Source organism: Neovison vison, chromosome 4 (genome assembly GCF_020171115.1).
Source record: "Neovison vison isolate M4711 chromosome 4, ASM_NN_V1, whole genome shotgun sequence".
In the NCBI taxonomy this organism is placed as follows: domain Eukaryota; kingdom Metazoa; phylum Chordata; class Mammalia; order Carnivora; family Mustelidae; genus Neogale; species Neogale vison.
The window spans coordinates 56,240,644-56,260,491 of record NC_058094.1 but is presented as its reverse complement, the minus strand read 5'-3'; the positions used below and the strand labels follow the sequence as shown (position 1 = coordinate 56,260,491).

General features: G+C 35.3%; 1 long non-coding RNA gene across 2 annotated transcripts in view; it reads left to right on the top strand.

Moving 5' to 3' along the window:
* The first annotated feature begins 16,062 nt into the window (after positions 1–16,062).
* Positions 16,063–19,848, top strand: part of LOC122904505 — a 58,606-nt gene continuing 54,820 nt past the window's right edge. For both annotated transcript variants that reach the window (XR_006384214.1, XR_006384213.1), the window contains exon 1: positions 16,063–16,255. This is a non-coding gene — a long non-coding RNA (uncharacterized LOC122904505). The remainder of the gene's footprint in view (positions 16,256–19,848) is intronic.

Genomic DNA, 19,848 nt, shown 5'->3' with positions numbered 1-19,848 from the left:
ACATTTAATGCTTTCTTCAGCCAAATATCAGTACCACAGAACTGTAACTGAACACAGTGTAGCTACTTTGCTTTTCTTTCAAGTATTAATATTACGTCGCATAAGCCAAGCAGACAAGCCCAGACAGCTCTCCAGCCTCTCAGTTTTGCAGACCTCTCTGACCCCCTCGGTTGTACTCTGTAGAATGCTACGTGTTTTCTAAGGGTGGACTGTCAAAGGACTACCCCCCAAGCCCCACCCTCCACCTCACCAATTCTTTCAAGCTAAGACATCTTCAGGATTTGGTGGTGATAAATTTAAGACACCCCAAGCTTTAATCAACATTCCTCTATAATCCTTTAACTAACAACCCCACATATGAAACACTCTCCCGAATCAGGGATGTGTTAGCCCTTAACCTCGTCTTGAGAGTCAAATAACCATGTTGGCTCTTACAACACAACCAAATTAAATTTTATGTTGACAATAGCTAACCTGTCATCATTTTTAAAGCCTCTTCATTGACAACATTTCTATCTAAACTTTTGTTGCCAGAAAAGGGAAAATGCCTGCCAAGTCCGGTTTAACCTAACCCTACAACATTCAGTACATACAGCTTATGGATTTTAGTTATTTATCAATATGAATCTGCTATTCTCTTTCTCTGGAGATGTGTGTGTGTGTGTGTGTGTGTGTGTGTGTGTGTAAAAAATTATTATTATTATTTTTGCCATTTAAAGAAGAGGTAGCAAGTGTTTTAAAATAAATTTGGGCTCAGCAGTATTTTCAGATGTAAATAGAAATTGTTTCTTTTCCAGGCATTGTACATTAAAGTAAATTCTGCTACATTTGAAAACCTGTCGGCTTTATTTTGTACTGGTATTCAGAATCCTCTCCTTTTGACCAATATTACATAAAGTTCCTCTGGGAAGATAATGCACATGATTGCAGGCTCGCCTTGTTAAAATCCGTGGCTTTTTTATGCAGTCATGTTTTCACCTATGAATTATGCATGAAAAAGTATCTCATTACATTTCATTTTCTTTACAGCAGCGTCCTCTCTTCTAGACATACTCAGGTTCCCATCAGCCGAGCTCCCCTTGCCCCGCAGCTTGGCTCCATCTTGATGCCTTCATAGTATTTTAGACAAAATGGGCGTGTTTAACTTGTCACCTCATGCCTGGTATAAATTATTCACTGGAGCTTTGCACAGATTTGTGAGATAACCAGCCTGGACATGGGGAAACTTCACAGGCTGCGTGTGGGAATCTGACAGAGACGTGGAGGGCCATTTCTCCAGCAGCTCTCCAAGGCAGAGGGAAAAACTGCATTGACTCTAAAACTCTGACTCATTTTAAAGCTTAGAAATCTCTCTCTCGCCTTGACAAAATAGAAATTAGCTAAAAATGTTTGCCACTTAGATGTGTGTGTTTCAGTGTTTTAGTATTTTTCTTGGAACTAAAGGTCAAGGAAACAAAGCCCTCTGTTTTGTTTTGGTGGTGGTGTTTTTTTTTTTTTTTTTTAAATGAAGCCATTGGTCTTCCATACCTGACAAGATGAATTAAATGTGAAGAAAAGATCACAGAATTTAATCAGCACAGTCATTCAGTGTATGTGGTTGGGAACAATCACTCAAAGAAGCATATGGAAAACTAGGTTAGTATGTTGTGTGTGTTTGCAAGAGACAGAGAGACAGAATTATGGTGATTCTTAACTAAGCCTATAGCTCTAATTCCAAACATTTCCTTATAAGAAAATCCAGTTAGAATAAAGATGAACTCTGTGTATGTCAAATTATGACATTCACTGTAACAGTCACATTATAAAAAGGGGCCACATAAAAGTAGCAAAAGAAGTGACTCCCAAAGAATCAAAATTAATATCAAGAATATGATTAACAAATCATATTTCTTATATATGAATAAACACTTCTTAGAATCAACTGCAATTATACAGGTATGTGAGGGCCACTTTCTACGTGTCTAGAAAAGGTGAAAGTTGCATTGAAATCTATTTTTAGACTAAGAAGACTTGCTCAACTTTCTTTAGTTTTTTTTCCAAGAATGTGGTCATGGTGACAAAAACTTTCCTATCTCAACTGTCATATATTCTTTCTGACTAAGAATTGAAACCTTCTTAAAATGAAACCCAATGAAATGACTCACAAGTTCGTTCCTCTAAGAATAATGGCAGTAAGTCTTATGGCTTTTGACAATATGCTTTCAAAATATATCCTCTAAATGTGGAATTTTCTGATATGTGAGTTCATTATAAGAGTTTTATGCTTTGTAAAGCAGATATTTTGTTTCTTATTCCTATTTTCCTAATAATTATGTGTGTAATATATTTTCTAAATGCTTGTGTATACTTATATTTATACATATTAAAATATATTTCTGTAGCTTTTGTATATATATTATACTCACACACAAATACAAACAGCCCATATGCTCCAAGTTCAAATAAGTTGCAAAGAGATGATGATGTGACCTGTGAGAAGATAAGTGATATTTCAGAAATCTTTGGTCCAATTACCATCATCAGTTTTTCGTAGGTTTTTCCGTGTTCCTCTTTTTCCCCACCTGATTTCAAGGAATCTTCATTGCAATCATTTAACAAGAATATGGAACAATGACTTTACATTTTCAAAGTAGCATTTATTTCAACAATGAAAAGCTTTTTTGGTAAATACAGCATTTCTTCCTTACTTTACAGCTATTTCTTCTTGCACTGGCCACCTAGTCATAACTTGCATATAGATCTAATGGGTCTGCCTCTCAGTTAGTTTTTATGTAAGTGCAATGAAAGGGATTGGCATTTTCAGTGGATTGCAGTTTTTGTTGAAAGCTTATGATTTGCCATAGTGATTGGCATTAAAAGAATGCTATTTAAGTATTGGCTGAATGAATGGATGGCCTATTATTAGAGGTGGCTCCATAACACACGAAAATACATAGGAGATATGAATATAGTTAAATATCAGTACAGGTGAAGGTGGGTGAGTCAGGTTCTAATTTTCCCTTCAACAACTGTTCTGTTGTTTCCCAGCAACAGCCCCAGATTAAGCTCCTGCAAGCAGATTTGTTATACCTAGCTTGATTTCTAGGAAACTTATTCAATGATATAATTTGAACAACTAGGGCAAGAGACATAATTCTTGCTATGGAATCATTCGCTTGAGCACTGGCACCAGCATGCTTACGGTTAGGTATGATCCACTGTAGTCTAAGTTTAAATTTGTTCTGGTTTCTCTGTACTCTGGCCCATTTTGAGTGCTATTAAAAACATTCAGGATAATTTAGTGGAAATAGAATCTTATCTAATGATTGATGCCATATCTGCTTGTTTATGCTATCCCTTGTGTAAATGGTTGGTTTATATCCTTCACAGTGTCCAAGAGAGATACTGTTTCCTCTGGAGAGAAAGTATCCCAGCACCTGTGAGGGTGAAATACAAGAGACGAACAGCTGTATGGGGCTTGAGTCTATGTATTTTCTCCATATCAGGTCTCCTGCCTCTTTGTGGGGTGTGACAGACATGAGAGAAAGTTTGGGTGGAGGAGGGCCTTGTTCTCTTTCACCATCCTGTGTTCATACCCTGACAGAGTATCTCCAACAATATATTTAGCGAGGAGAAATAGCTAGAGTGGATTTGGCTGTGTTCTTGTATGCTGCCGATCTGACACAATAACGGGGACTTGGAACAGTCCCCGTTATTGTGAGACTAAAGAACGTTATAACGGGGACTAAAGAACAGGCATTTCAATCTACGCAATAAACACAGTGACAGACGTCACTGAGCCCACAGACATTTCATCAGTGGTAAAGAAAATCCCCCAAATTATTTCAAGCGTCTCTCTATCAGATTTGCATTACGTTGAAAAGACTTTATAACCAAAAGAGGTTTTTTTTTTCTTTTACTCTGTAGTCTTTAACATTTTCCTTCTACACAACATACATGCTTTCTATTCCTGCTTCTACATTCTGTTACTTTCAGAAATTTAGGATACAAGAAGAAACTCATCAACAAGAACATTTGACCTAATGTTGTGTAGTTTAGAAGTAGGATTGATTAATTAAGGAATGATTTATCAATTACGAGGCAACGTGAAATAATAAGGCCAAGGGAAAGCATGCATTGCATATACCCTGTACTTTTGTGTGGGTAAAATATGGTGTGCAGGTACTCTTACCTTGATTAATTCCAAAATGCCTCTTTCACTTATTCCAGTGCCTCACCTCTTTTCTAATCACATTGACATGTGAACTTTTTTGTCCCTGCCAAGTGAATTATTTGCAATGGCAATATTAATATATTTGAACAGAATTGAATCAAGTCGCTTTCAAAAAAAGATGGAGCTATGGGGTCAGAGCACATATTTCAAGAAAGAACTGTGTCTATTAGAGGTGAGAAAGGCCTACCTAGACTCAAATAAGGCTAAACCTAATTTGTAAATCATGAAAGGTAACAGCCTGGATTTAACTATGCTGAATGTACATGGGAGATAGGAATGAGCTTCCCCATTAAAGTTAGCTGTATCATGGAAATTTACTTAAAACATAATTATCAATTGAGATAGATTATTTAATAGATACTCAACTGAAACATAGAGGAAAATATACAAAAGAAGGCTCAGAATTCATAGGTAACATCTAACCTAGGGAGAACTTTTTTAAAAAAAGATACTTGCAACTTGTCAGTTCTAGAGATCACAAAAGACTACGTCAAATAAAATTGCCTTTAGTTACAGTAAGAGAGAATTTCTATTGAATGTCAGGATATATTTCCCCCTTCTCTGAACTCTAACAGTGCGTATTGCCTGAATCAATCATTTGAGAATAAATCGAGTATCACTTGATGACTTCACTATTGCTTTAATAAAATGTTATTTTGCATCTTGGTATAGTGTTTTTAGTTTACCTTTTGTTTGTGAGCTTGAGACCAAACGCTAATTACTTGATTCCTTATAAGATACAGCTCAATTTCTTTTACAGATCAGCTTCAAGGAAATACACTTTCTATTTTATTGATTTCTTCTTCACACCTGATGTCTTGAAAAATTAGAGAAGTAACTGTAGTTTTGAATGATCTAAGGTTATCATGCTCAGAATCAGAGGAATGGACCACATGATCTCTTTGATGACCCAAGTGTTGTTTATAATATATAAGGCATGATTACCAGCCCCTTTAATGGTCTCTAAAAGAATAAAAATTGAGGGTTAAAAGTGTAATGATATGCAAATGAAACTGTCCTGGAAACAGAACTGCATATTTTATTTGTTTCTTACAGAATCTGGGACATGGAGAGTGTTCATATTAAATACTATCAACAATATTCTAGCTTTAAAATAATGGTGGAAATAATTTATAGTAGAATTGCTGTTACTAGTTTAAAATGAATGCTACCAAATATTTTGGAAACCAAATGAGGTTGTTATCAATTCTATATTAAGAAGAGTTCTAAATATCTTCTGTTCTCTTTCTCTTTGCTGTATTTCCTAGGTATGTCACACGTTGAGTAGAATTTAAACCTGTAGTTAACTTCACATACTTGCTGCATACCCAATTTAAAATCAAATATAGTTAAGGTTCAGGATTTATACTGAACACTTTCACCTAAGAGAGCGTGCTCTCTTTTTCTTCCCCAAAGATTTCTCTCTTTTAATGAGGAAGAAGTAAAAGATATTAAAAACTTCTGACTTACAGAGTCCTTTTGACATTTACTCCATTTCAGGTAGACAGTGTTTTAAATAGCTTTTTTAAACAATGCATATTTTGGGTTGCCCTTAATTAAATAAAAGACAGAATCGTGCAGTCCAAATATCACTGGACTTGAGGAGCTCTCATTTTGCTGTATCCACTCATTCTCTGCAGGACTTTGCACGAGTCACTTAACCTATCCGGGCTGCGATTTTTTCAACTGTAAACGAAACCACTGGACTAGAACATTTTTAAGGTCTTTGTCAATGCTGACGTTGTGTGATTATAAGTTCTATGATTACTTTGAACCTCAATTTCCTTAATCAAGCAGTGTGCTTTATGATAACATCCTTCCTTCCTTCAGGTTTGTTTTGAGGATTAAAGTAGTTAATTTTTGAAAACCGTCCTTTATCACTGAAAACTGTTACTGTTGTCATCAACAACAGCATTATTAGCAACTTGAGAGGATCCAAAGCTATCTTGAGACTTTAGAGTGATTCAGAAGAGCAGTCATATATAGTGCGACCGACTCCTCTTAAAAAACCCTTTTCAGGGCGCCTGGATGGCTCAGTGGGTTAAGCCGCTGCCTTCGGCTCAGGTCATGATCTCAGGGTCCTGGGATAGAGGCCCGCATTGGGCTCTCTGCTCAGCATGAAGCCTGCTTCCTCCTCTCTCTCTGCCTGCCTCTCTGCCTGCCTGTGATCTCTGTCAAATAGATAAATAAAATCTTTAAAAAAAAAAAAAAAAAACCCTTTTCAGATGAATCTGTCCTTGGACCCAGCCTTTCTGAAGAAACGTCATCAGCAAAATGATAATTAGTCTTTATAATGTATGTCATACATGAGAAGCCTGCCGTCCAACAGAAGTCTTATTTCATTAAACACTTCCCCGTTCCTGGACCCTGTTTGGAATGTGAAATTAGCAAAAACTCCTGATTGAGCTTCCACCGCAGGTAAGATGTCTTGTTAAGCACTCTCAGGACATTGTTACTATGGACATAGATCCTACCCTCAAAGAACTTATAATTTAATTCAGAAAAGAAAAGAAACTTTGGAAAAGTTGTTTTAATGAAAAAGGTGGTAGAGGGGCACCTGGGTGGTTCCATCACTTCGGCAACTGACTCCTGATTTCAGCTCAGGTCATGATCTCAGTGTCCTGGGATGGAGCCCTGCTCTACGTTCAGTGGGGAGTTTGCTTCAGGATTCTCTCTCCCTCTGCCCCTACATCTTTTTTTAAAAAGATGGTAGAAAAAATGTGACAAGATAAAATGGGGAATTTTATAGGAAATTAGTATAAAATTTCAGAAGAGAAAAAGATTGCTTTCAGTTGAGGTGGTGGGTTAAGCTTTTACATTAGAAGTAGATTGTGTCCATATTAATAGAACTGTTGGAGATAGTGTATCCCCAAGATTCCATGTGTTTCCCTCCTTCTCTGAGCTTCCTGTTTAGTTAGATTGGAACCATGGAACCATGCCAGAGGGGTAAAAGAGGAAGTGACCTGTATGGTTTCTCGGTGAGGGCAGTTAGGTGTCAGTCAGCATCTTCCAGTATTCTCTTTTTCTGTCTCAACACCTGGAAGTAATCTGTTCCTCCAGATATCATGGCTACGGGATGGAGGAGAGCTACCTGAGCCACCTGAGGCCTCCACTGTATCTGAGGGAGAGAAAGGTCTTGGTAGTGTTAAGCCACTGAGATTCTGTTTATCTGTGGTAAGGTGTCACAGGAGTTATTCTAACACAAGGGTTGGGAAGAATTTAGTTAGGTAAAGAGAACAGGAAGACATTGTAGACATTTGGAATAATATAAAGAATTGTGTGGGGTTGGAAATGGAAAAATTTCATTCAGGAATACTCACGTATACACATAGAGTCACACATGATACACACACACACATTCTTTTTTAAAAAAAAATATTTTATTTATTTATTTGACACAGAGAGAGATCACAAGTAGACAAGAGGCAGGCAGAGAGAGAGGGGGAGGCAGGTTCCCTGCAGAGCAGAGAGTTTGATGCGGGGCTCAATTTCAGAACCCTGAGATCATGACCTGAGCTGAAGGTAGAGGCTTAACGCACTGAGTCACCCAGGTGCCCCAACACACACATATTCTTGATTGAAAGAGAATATAAGATATTATACTTTAATTTTAAAAAAATAATTAGAACAAATGTATGAAAATTTTATTGACAGACTAAAGAGCATGGGTTTTATTTTATAGATTTCAGGCAAAGAATGAAGTTTCCTGAGAAAGAAAGAAGTTGCCAAAGAAGTGCAGAAACTTAAAAAAAAATAGAGAGAAAAAGAGAGGCTAATTAAACTTTTAAGTTGTTCATCAAAGTGATTATAATCTAGCATGCTGGAAATAGAAATGGGTGCAATATGAGATACAAAATATGTTTATGAAAATATTCAAAGTGCTGTTCCATATCATTTTACTATTATGTTTATGTGATGTTCATTGATTATTGTATTTAAATATAAAATTCTTGTGGAATAAAACGGAATATATTATATCCAAGTAGAAATATAACAAAAACATCAAAAATCTTTTCACAGAAGATTAAGTTTTTGAATAACACCTATTTTCAAGTAAGGTTTATACTATGGGGGAAATAAATGAATTATGAAAAATGACAATTTTTTAATCTTTAGAAATAAAATAATATTTAGTATGTATGATATTTCTTTGAACACACAAGGTTCAGCACCAAGACTTAGTACCTAAATATTCCTTATTACAATAATTTAAAAATACGTATTTGCTTCAATGAAGACATCACTCTCATATTTATCCAAATCAATCAGAATTTTGACTGAATTGATTTAAAAATTTTTCCTGCCAATTCAAACATAAAAGTCATCAGTGAAATGGGAAAGACATTTAAAATTTGGGTAATAAGGGTATTTTTAACGCTCAGTGAAAATAAAATGAGAGGCAAAATCGACTTTATTTTTCAATCACCATTTTTTAAAACTTGGTTGTTTGCATGCACCAACACACTCCTTTGCGTTTACATATACGGGGCTTTGCTTTTTCTTGACTAAAGTAGATGTAACACACATCTTAAATTGATACTTCTTATAGGAAATGAATCTGTGTACAAAAGCACTCTGTAATGGGCATGTATAAGAGTTCTTCCATCTTCCAGGGGAGAGGATGTGAGAAATAGAGGTTGGAGCAATAGTGGTATGTTAAAATGATTCTAAAGTAGTGATAAGAGTAGGACATGGAAATTCTACTTCCTTCATACTCTTATGTCCATGTGCCTGATAAAATTATTGATCTCCCCGCTATCTAGACATTGGATTTTGTCTGAGTTTTCTGTGAACTTTGGTAAGGAGGAGGGGAAACAGAATAAGGTCTGTCACTAAAACTTATTCCAATTGATGTGTTAAGTTACCCCTAATCATATTGATATTGAGTATGAGATTTGTCTTTCAGAAGCATTATTGATAGAACAGTGTGTATTTGATATACAAAACTTAACTTAGACTACCTTAGAAAGTAACTTTTAGTCATCTTAGCATGCCAGAGGGAAAGTCTCCATGATAAACATTGATTCTAAAAGCCTCCAAGACCCACCTGAATGAATTAACAATGGCGAAATTTTAAGTGTGGATAATAGACAATAGAAGTGTTTAGGGAAGGTAACCTGCCTTCCTGGCCCTAAGCTTCACCATTTAGGAGGAACATTCTAAAATGAGTTGGTGGTTGGGTGGAGGAAGATGTGCTTTCCTTAGACTAATTACAGGAGTTTTGAGATTATACTTCCTTAGAGGTTATTGTATTTCACTCTCTGGGAAGAGGAAGGGACAGACAGGATTTCCAGGTGAGGCTCATGGCTTGATGAAACATTGATGCTTCTTATGCAAGATTTATTTAATCTACCTGAAAACTTCTTAATTATTCATTTTTAACTCTTTTCAATCCACTAATATTCCCCACGAATTTGTCCTCAGGTCATTATTCTACTAAAACAAGAAATGTGCTTTACCTATAAGTTAAATACACACAGACACACAAACCCTCAATGAACCAGAAATAGACACAAAGTTAACATTTAAAATAAACAGAATAATGCTCTATGTTTGGCATAGTTAGGTGTCCATTTGAAATAAAGTTATAAGAGCATGTTTATTTCCTCAGTATCCCTCTGTTTAGTTTAACAGAAAAATTATCATTTATTTTTTGGGAGCACCTGGGTGGTTCAGTCCTTAAGGGTCTACCTTCGGCTCAGGTCACGGTTCCAGGGTCCTGGGATCAAGCCCCGCATTGGGCTTCCTGCTCACCGGGAAGCCTGCTTCTCCCTTTCCCACTCCCCCTGCTTGTCTTCCTTCTCTCTCTGTCTCTTTCTCTCTCTCTCTCTGGCAAATCAATAAATAAAAATCTTTAAAAAAATTATCACTTATTTTTTACAAAGTGAAGGCACCACTTTAAATAAAAAAAATCATGCAAAGGTTCTGCAAAATGAGCATGGAGCCAAGCACTACACATGCAGATGTTACTGTTTCAACTTTGTTCTCAAAGGCTTGGCTGCCTTCTAGAGAACTGATTCACATTTTATGACTCTTGAAAAACAGAATTTCTTTAAAAATACAACTGTCTGTCGTAAGATGACACTAAGTGCACATACTCCTTAAATAACTGACCTCAGGGGTGCCTGCGTGGCTCAGTGGGTAATCCTCTGCCTTCGGCTCAGGTCATAATCTCGGGGTCCTGGGATTGAGCCCCACATCGGGCTCTCTGCACAGCAGGGAGTCGGCTTCCCCCTCTCTCTCTGTTTGTCTCTCTGCCTACTTGTGATCTCTCTGTTACATGAAGAAATAAAAAATCTTAAAAAATAAATAAATAAATAACTGACCTCAGGCTATATCTACCTAATTGAACTTGCAAACATACGAAGGATGGTCACTTGCCTCTACTGTTCAGGTGTATGCTGCCGCAGACCAAATTCTATAGCTTTTAATGGTTTCTTCAATTTGATTTAATCGGCTTCATAAACTCGTGAGAAAAGCACAATGATGCTTATGTTTTGATGTACATCCATCTACAAAGCTTTAAAATATTTGACATACTGTGTGTTAATTTGAGATAAGTGAGGTTTCCAAAATTGTCAAACTAGTCACAGAATGCTCAGAAGGAAGATCTGTGATTTTAGAAGTCAGGAAATGGAACTAGTGGGACTCTCAGTTTATTGTGATTGAAAGGCCGTAGAAGGCTAAAATTGATTTTACTGGGAAACCAGAAAAATCTCAGATATAATTTTATCATAGACTGTAACGGGGTGCAGTAAATAAGAAAGAAAATCTACCACAAGGACTGCATAAGACAAATGAACAGGATTGTAATATTCTCTAAAGAATTCGATTAACTGAATACATTAAATATTTTCAGAAGCAGTTAGAGCTGACACCTGCTGTTTAGTAGAGTGGTGTGGTTTGAAGCTTTTTACCTCTTTTTAGTAAGCTGAAGAAGCACAATATCTAATGAAAATCAAAGCATTTAAAATATTCATCTGGACTGAAGACTTTATAATACATAAAATTGGCTAATTTTTAAAAATCAGTTTAAAAATAGGTAATCAAATGTTGCAAGAATGTTATATAGGATTAACAATATCTCATTTTTAAAAAGTATCCTGTTGTTTATAATTAAGATCTGACTAATATATTCACTTGAATTTAATGCCTGAAGAGAATGTTTTATTAAACTGATATATGGTTTAGACCTTTTTCTCCCAGAATAAATGATACAGGAATTAGCAAATTTAATGACACTATGGAGTTTCAGAGAAAAAAAAGTGTATATATACAAGTAAACACATAACATCCTAAAATTTAATAAATCATAGAATCACAATGCAATAAGTTTAAAAAGCCAAATGGCTGGAGAAAAGAAATTTAAAAGAATTTCACATTTTTTAATGTTATTATATTTTTAATTTTTAAGATTTTATTTATTTGAGAGAGAGTGAGTGAGAGAGAGAAGGAGCAGGGGGAGGGACAAAGGGAGAGGGAGAAGCAGATGCCCCACCAAGTGGGGATACTCACATGGGGTTCAATTCCAGGATTCTGAGATCATGACCTGAGCCAAAGGAAAGATGCTTAACCCACTGAAGCATACAGGCACCCCAGAATTTCACATTTTTGTTAAGATTTCATACTTGGATCTACCACTTGAGAAATCATGTATCTTTGTATAAGTGTAGAATGTACTTGTGATCTAAAATCTTAATTTTACCTAAATAACTCACCTACTCTTAATAAATCTCCCCAAAACAGCCCATAATTTTCAGTTAATGCTATTGGTTACATTTTCCTTCTCAAAATGTAAACTTTGTTTGGCTTCTGTGACATCCTTCTCTTTGGTTTCCTTCTCTATTTGTCTGCTTGAGCCGCTGTAACAAATACCTCAGGTAGGGTGGCTTAAACAAGTATGTGTCACAATTCTGGAGAATGAAATCTAAGATGAAGGTGCAGAATCAGTCAGTATCTGGTGAGGACTTTCCCAGTGAAACACAGATGTCCACCTTCTCACTGTGTCCTCACTTGTTTCTTCCTCTTATAAGAGCACCACCCCAATTGGATTACAGACCCACCCTTATGATCTCATTTATCCCTTATCATCTCCTCACAGATCTTATTTCCGAATAGTGTCACATTAGGGATTAGAGCTTATATACATATATATATGTATCTCATATGTATCATATATATATATATATATATATATATATATATACACGCACATATATTCTTCCCACAGTACAAAAAACTGACAGGATGAAATCTTGAAATGTGCCATCATTCATTAGCAAGAGCTACTTCGCATTGCTCAAGGAAAACTCACCCCCTCCCTTATATGGTCAAATTCTATTTGTGTCTCATGACTCAATTCCTGTGTTGCTGTTTTTAGATAATCCTCTATGTTGCAAATGGCAGGATTCCTTCTTTTTTATGGCTGAATAATATGTATCATGTTTTCTTTATCCATTCATCAATCAATGGACACTTAAGTGGTTTCCATTTTCTTGGGTATTGTGAATTAGACTGCAAACTTTCCAGACCCTCTAATTTGAAAGAGCTGCTTATTTCATGTTCAGTCACATTGACCAGATTTTCCATCAAATAGAATACCTGTCATGTAAACAGTCTGTTTAACTTATTATTGTGTAGTCTTCATCACAGAATTCCTTATCACAATGTAAACAAACATTTACATAGAAAAGGAGGAGGGAGAAGGGACATAACTCCAAGATAGCAGAAATTATAGAGATGGGTTAGAGACAATTTTTCCAACACTAAGTTCAATAAATTAGACTTAATCAATTAATACCTCTGGCGGTCAGTAATTACTAAAATTTCTGTCTGAAAAAATATGTTCATAGTGAAAAATATACTTTAATTCTTCTCCCTTTTTATTGTAATCTTTTCATTTCTAAAGTCATCTATTAGTCACATCTTTGTATATTGTGTATTAATCCAAATTTATAATTAATATTGAAATTGAATTAAAACTTAGAATTATAAAAAAGTCATTATTTTCATTTTTATCTAATAAAAACCTAAGAGAATTTTTAATTTTTTTAACTTTAATTAGAAATTTCAGGATAGTAGTTATAAAAATGTTCTATATAATAAATAGTGTCATTGATCTGTTACTGATATGCACATCCAAGTTCTGCATATAACATAAGACTGGACATGCTTATCTAACTTAATTTAAAGAAGAAAATGACTGGCTCCCCAGAAAGACTGAGAGAAAACCTTTTTTCTCTATCTCTCTTAGATAATTGAAAAGTCCAGCATTCTGGTACCCAGAATCTGATTTTGATACATGGGAAGCACTTTTAACTCCTGAAAATGATTTTTTTTAAAAGATTTTGTTTATTTGAGAGAGAAAGAAACAGCATGAGTTGGGGGCTGCAGAAGGAGAGGGAGAAGCAGACTCCACAGAAAGCAGAGAGGCCAGTGAGCTGGGAACTCAATCCCAGGACCCCAAGACCATGACCTGAGCTGAAGGCAGACATTAAACCGACTGAGCCCCAAAATGAGTTTCAAATGAGAAAGTCCCGCATGTTTTTTCAAATACTTAATGACCTATGTTATAAGTTAAAGTAAAAATAAAGACAAAGTCTTAAGAAAATGGTAAGCATTTCCATTTTTTTAAGTATTTTTCTTAACTACAACTGCCAATATGCTATTAACTGTAGATATTTTATATTTGTAAATCCTAAAGAAACAATAGGAAATATACAGACAGAAATAATTAGGGAGGAGAAAGAGAGAAGAAAGAGAAATTAGGAAGGAATAGAGGATATTGTAAAATATGTTACATTGTAATCGAGACTGATTATGATTGATATGTAACTCAAAAAATCTAGAAACCCAGTTTATTTCCACTCCCTTGCCCTTATCTCTCTTATTTCTGGATACCCACATTACTTTTTAATAGTTCATATTATAGGGGGGGTCGATGTCGGCTCAGTCAGTTGAGAGACCAACTGTTGATTTTGGCTAGGGTCATGGGATCAAAGCCTGCGTCAGGCTCTGTGGACTCAATGTGGAGTCTACTTGAAATTCTCCCTGTCTCTCTGACTCTCCCTCTGCTCATGTACTCTTTTTCTCTCTTAAAAATAAATAAATAAAATCTTTAAAAAAATCGTTCAACTTATAAAACATCAGCCTTACTTTGCCTCATTGTTATATACATGATAAAACATCACAATGATATTGTAAAATAATGGTATTTACTGTCCTTTACTAATGACATGCTTGGAGTGCACATATGACATTTACTGGTGCTTTTCCAATATTAACAGTGTCAAAAGCATGAACAAAATTAAAACACAATAAGAGACATTTAAAACATAGGTACTGAGTCTCCCCTATGTACAAAGCACTGTTCTGGATGCTAAGGATATATTAACAAAACAAAGATTCATGGTTTTAAAGAGTTTAACTTTTAGACGGTAAACAATAAGCAAGATAAGTATATTATATAATAATATGCTAGCAGCAATTAATGTTACTACATAATAAAACAAAAAGTAGATCAAAGGAAGAGAAGGCATGAGTAAAAAGGTGAAATTTGAACAAAGACATAGGTGGGAAAGGTTAAGGATTTGAGTGTATTTCAAGAAGACAGTGTTATTGGTTTAAAAGCCTTGAAGGTCGTTGCGTGCATGGGTGTGCCAGTGCAAGAAATGAGTGTGGCTTGGGTGACACAAAGGGGAGGCATTTAGACGGTGGACAATTATGGGTTTAGATGGTGGACAATTATGGTGGGCTGGCAGCCATTGTAGGGACTCTGCCTTTTACACAGAGTAAAATCAGGAAGTAGAACACAGGTTCAAACAAAGAACAAGATGCTCTGATTCGTGTTTTTGTTTTGGGTTTTTTTTGAGGGTCGGTAAAATATTTTATTTATTTATTTGACATAGAGAGAGAGAACACAAGTACACAGAGTGGCAGGCAGAGAGAGAAGGAAAAGCAGGCTCTCAGCTGGGCAGAGAGCCTGATGTAGGGCTCAATCCCAGGACTCCAGGATCGTGACCTGAACCAAAGGCAGACACTTAACCAACTGAGCCACCCAGGCGGCCCTCTGACTTGTGTTTTAAAAGAATACTTTTTGGTATTTCTATAATAAAAGCTGGGCAACAACCATGGACTCTTAAGGGATGGGAGTTAAGAGGTTACTGCAATGGTTATTCTATATAGCCTGGTGGCACAAACCAGGATGATAGGAGTGAAGAAAGTAGAAATTGGTTGGATCCTGGATGTATTTTATTTTTATTTTTATTTTTTTAAAGATTTTATTTATTTATTTGACAGACAGAGATCACAAGTAGGCAGAGAGGTAGGCAGAGAGAGAGGAGGAAGCAGGCTCCCTGCTGAGCAGAGAACCTGATGCAGGGCTCAATCCCAGGACCCTGGGATCATGACCTGAGCTGAAAGCAGAGGCTTTAACCCACTGAGCCACCCAGGTGCCCCTCCTGGATGTATTTTAAAGTTAGAACTGTTAAGGTTTCCTGATGAATTGGGTATAAGATATGATAAAAATGGAGGAGTCAAGGGTGACTCCATGCTTCTTGGACTGAGCAATTGGTAGAATGGATTTGCCATCAAACTGAATTGGTAAAACTCCGGGAAAACAGATTAAAGAAAGAACATCATTAGTTATTTTCATTTAAAATGTCTATTACACACCCAAGTTGAGACATCAAAGGAGTGGTTGAATATGTGAGTGTAGATTATGAGAGAGAAGCCTGGACTAGAGCCATAAATTAGTAAATTATTAACATTACATGCTCTTAAAAATCATGAGACTGGGTGAGATCACAAGGTTGATGTGTGTAGATAACGAAGTACATGGGAACAAAGAAGGAGCCTAGGACAAACCTCTATTAAGAGATCATGCAGAAGGGGAGAAGCCAGCAAAGGCTGAGAAATAGTGAATAGGAAGAGAGAAAAAAAGAGAATATGCCATCCTAAAGGCCAAGTCAAGAAATTGTGTCAAGGATTCATTGTCATGTTGCTGGAAGATCAAGTAAGGAAAGGGCAATTGGATTTAGTACTGTGAGTATCATTGGCAGTATTATTATGAACATTTTGGGCAAACAGGTGGAGGACAGTGAAACTATTTTATATGGTAGTGTAGTAGTGGATATTTGTCACCATATGTTTGTCAAACCCATAGAATGTACAGCACACACAGCAAACCCTAATGTAATCTATGGACTTTGTTTACTATTGCTTTATCAGTATTGGCTTATCGATTCTAAGAAATTTATTCCACTAATGCAAAATGTTAATAATAGGAGAAATAGATAGGAGGTTATATCTGGAAACTGTATTTCCTACTCCAATTTCTATAAACCTGAAAAACTAAATAAAGTGCGTGTGTGGGGGGGTGGTATGAAGCCAACTAGATTTGTTACACATTGAAGTAGTATTTTATTCTTACTAGCATTGTTAGTATTGCACATTATAATCCCTTTACTTTGAGGAAATGGAGATTTCTTCTTCAAAGAGTACAAGTTTTCTATAATAAAATAAGTAAGTTTTGGAGATCTAATGTATAGCATGGTGACTCATAATTAACAATATTGTAGTATATAATTGAAAGTTGCTAAGAGGGTAAATCTTAAATATTCCCACCACACACATGTGCACACACACATGAATGGTAATTATATGAAGTGAAGGAGATGTTAACTAACCCTACTATGGTAATTATTTTGCCATATATATATGCACCAAGTCATCACATTGCTCACCTTAAACTTACGCAAAGTTATATGTCCATTATATCTACTTAAAGTGGGAAACAAACCAGCAAACAAAAATGACAAAATTGAGGAATCTAATCCAAAAATAAATATTTACTGATAAAATTTTTAGCTAATGTGCCACTTCTGTCACCTAATAAATATCATTTTTATAACTTTTTGTTATAGTTCTTGAATTAAACGTGTCTAATTGCGGCATGTATTGAGTATCTTACACAATTCACGTCTCAGATAGTCTTGATATGTAGCGAGGCACTTATATCCTTTACAAATGGCTACTAATGATTATGTTAAATGCTTAATTTTTAATGGACTATAATTTCAGTAGTTACAGTAAAAAAATACATTATGTTCTCTAGAGATAAAAGGATCAGAGGTTTCAGATCTTACATGTTACTCCCATAAAGCTTCTTGTGACCCTTTCAGTACAAGTGCTAATCTTAGGTTGATAATTACTCTGTGCAAGACCAGAGTGCTTCGTGTTCAGTATAATTGCTAAGTATAAATGAACTTTATATAGACATACCTGCAAAAATAAATTTGTTGACATTTTTAGCTTCAAATTCTACAGCTCTAATGCAAATGATAGCGTGATATTGACAGCTGGATTAGAAGATAAGCCATGAAAACAGTATAAGATAGAAGTGTCGAAAAATGACAGGGGGTGAAAAAAACAGAGAAAGAAGGAGGCAAAATGGTCTAAAAGTGCTCCATAAGGTGGTCCAGTTGGCCTGATTATTCTGATTCATGCCTCTTGTCCCATTCACTTCTACTCTCAGAAGGGTTCCAGTTTGGCCATTACGTGGCATGGTCCCTCAGTGGTCAGATATTGTTATCTTACAGGAGGAAGGTGCTGTTGGGGATAGATATTTATATCTCTTGGCCTATAGTAGTTACATATAGAATTGTCTATTGTGCATTAGTCATTTGACACTGGATACTCATTCCATTATTTTCCAAAGATATTCTACATAAACAGGGCTAAGCTTCACAGACAGAGCAGTAACTGAAACCCTCACACCACTATATAAACAGAGTGTGAAGCCAAAGGAAATAGACCAAAAGTGATTAGTTTATGAATTTTGCCATCAGATGTTTACTCTGACTTCTCACGGAAGAATTATAGCTTCACACAACCACAAAGTCATTCTCATTATTTCCAAGGGGGGAAAAAAAAATGATGGGATTCTTTTTAGAGGAAGCTCAGCCTTAATAAGTCTTGTTCACAGTGATCCTTCTCTCCTAAAAACAGTCTCCAGAGTGTCCTTTCAAAGTGTACCAGAGTGCCATTTTACCCATAACAAAAACACTTACAAGGAGTTGGAACTTTGTCTCCAATACAAAATTTAATTTAGACGTTTTTTTTTTTTTTTTCTAACAGGTTCATCCAAAAGTAATTCAATAAAGGAATATACAGTATTCGGAGACTAAAAAAATCTTTTATGTTAAAAGTGGCTCTAAATTTTATATGGGTGATTTTAATGTTGTTAGTTTCAAACATGTATTCCCATAATCACTCCAAATAGGCTGGGATATTTTTTTTCTCATTTTTAACATTTATACAAAAAGATAATTCCTGTTCGTGTTTTAAGGTTCTGTTTATGTTGTTATAATCTGTTAAGCAGCTTATTTTTTTAAACTTTGGTTTTTTACTAGGCATACTTTGTTAAACATTTTAAGAGAGATTTCATTAACTGCTCTATAATATATCTATAGAGAAAAAAGGTTTCCTTCTGGGGAATATTGTAAGAAATTTCAATATTGGAGATATTTTAATTTATACATTAAAGATTAGAAAAAATAAATTAAAAAAACATGACCTGGCATCCTAAATATAAGTTTCTAGTCACAGTTAACACATCAGAACTAGCTTTCTTACTATTTTCACAATTTTTTTGGTTTTTGTTTTTTAGTATGGATTGAACATTTCTTCCCTTGCCAATAAAAAGTTAAGATTAATTTACTTATAAACGAAGAAAAAGTGTGTTTCAAAGCTAATTATTTGGCCATTATTCTTAGTTACATGATTTGTGGATATGATAAACCCATTTATGTTGGGAAACTTCATGACGGTTCCTCCTTCATTTCCAGATAAGTTCAAGTATGCAGCACTTTATATGTAAAACACATTATGAACATGTGTTTCAATATTTTGTTCTCATATATAGTCTCCTCTGAGTCATGAAGTAAGTTGCCAACTCTGCAGGAGAAGACTGCAAAAACCATCTCATCGTGGTAGTAGGGTGCTCCTGTGGGCAAGGTCACGGGTTCATTATAGGTGATATCTAAATAACTCTGGAAACTGGAGAGATAAATTAATCTATTTTATCAAACTAGAAGGAAACATCAGCTCTGAAAAATGGAGCATTCTCTCAATGCCATAATTCTGTCTTTGATATTTCAAAATGTTCAAAGTCCCTTCTGTAAATTTTGACTATCTTTGTTCTAAATGTGTTTGATAGCCAGTTCTCAGGTTCTATCACATGCTTAGCATGAGGACTGTCCCAGGAAGGATACAATTATTATAGAATACACCTGTTTCTCCTATGATCTCCTTAGGTAGATAGCACAGTTGCATATGAAAAGGAGAACAGGAGTAAAATAAAATTATGTAGTTGGGAAAGTAATATAAGGAAATAAAATTTATGGAGAGAGCTATTACAAAATATGTAATGCTAGTAATAGTGTATGTGTGTTTACTGTTTTGTAAAGCCCATTCTCATAAATTATTGTGTTCAATATTGTTCATCTACTGCTCCCCCCAAAACTCTGAGTATCATGGGACAGCTACTATTATTATTTAACTTACAATATTTATGAGTTACCTTAAAGATCAAAATAAAAGTAAATTACATGAAATTTTTTTTAATATTTTATTTC